The sequence below is a fragment of the Penaeus monodon genome, chromosome 30, assembly GCF_015228065.2.
Source record: "Penaeus monodon isolate SGIC_2016 chromosome 30, NSTDA_Pmon_1, whole genome shotgun sequence".
NCBI lineage: Eukaryota > Metazoa > Arthropoda > Malacostraca > Decapoda > Penaeidae > Penaeus > Penaeus monodon.
In genome coordinates, this window is record NC_051415.1 from 3,842,372 (window position 1) to 3,842,694 (window position 323).

A 323-nucleotide genomic window follows, 5' to 3' on the forward strand; every position below is an offset into this window, starting at 1 on the left:
ACAGATATTCGATTTTTTTCCCTCAATTTCATTTCCGATTTGATTTTTTTCCTGATTTTTAAGATTCGCTTATTTTCCTGGATGATAAACGATTCGAATCTCTTTAAATAACATGAAATACGCTTCGCTTTATCAGCATGATTATTCCAATGATTTGAAGACTATTTTAGATCGGATTTGAGTTATTGAACATTACTGAAATATATAAAAATACCGAAACTAAGGAAATCCCAAAATATATACATATTTTTTTAAATCGACATAACTCCTCTTTTTAAAGGGAATCCGCTGTCAAAACTATAAAGAAATGCAATGTTTTCTGA